Below are 583 nucleotides of genomic sequence, written 5' to 3'. Positions count from 1 at the left end.
TTCTCATTTCTTTTCTTCATTATTCTCCTACTCTACCTGTTTTCTTTTATTCCCTCCTTCCCAGATATTGTGGGTTTGTTTCTTTTTCCCCTGTTAAAGTTTCATTTGTTTTTGCCTGTTTTAAAGCATTTCTTTAAATATTTTCTCTCATTTATTGCTTTTTTTTTTTTTTTTTTCCTTTTTCTCTTTTTGATGATTGTTCCTTTGTGTTTTTGTGGTTTGTGTTTTTTGTCCTCTTGCTTTTACTTTTCTGATGGTTTTTTGATTGTTATCCTTGTCTAACTGAGTGGGAGACATCAATCATGCCCATATGACACAACTACACCCACACCTCCTTCAACTCCAGTTACTGAGTGAAAATCACCACTTCCTTCTACATCAACTGTCCAATGATACAGGACCACCAATAAGAGCCTGACTCACCCTTAACTGCTCTTCACAGTTAACAGAGATCTATGCAACCACTCTAATTCTCTATCACACCCACCAGGAAACAGGTGGTGAGTGCATAAGTGCTGCCAACTAGAGTGTAGAGGAGAACAGTACCCTACTTGCTCAGATACATCCAAAAAAAAAAAGAAAG

General features: G+C 36.9%; 1 protein-coding gene across 1 annotated transcript in view; it reads left to right on the top strand.

Annotated features, from left to right (window-relative positions):
• Positions 1 to 583, top strand: part of LRRIQ3 (leucine rich repeats and IQ motif containing 3) — a 343,148-nt gene that overhangs the window by 252,939 nt on the left and 89,626 nt on the right. The window lies entirely within an intron of this gene.

The sequence above is a fragment of the Orycteropus afer genome, unplaced genomic scaffold, assembly GCF_000298275.1.
Source record: "Orycteropus afer afer isolate SDZICR_OR568_19922 unplaced genomic scaffold, OryAfe1.0 scaffold00248, whole genome shotgun sequence".
Classification (NCBI taxonomy): domain Eukaryota; kingdom Metazoa; phylum Chordata; class Mammalia; order Tubulidentata; family Orycteropodidae; genus Orycteropus; species Orycteropus afer.
This window is presented reverse-complemented; position numbering and strand designations above follow the sequence as displayed.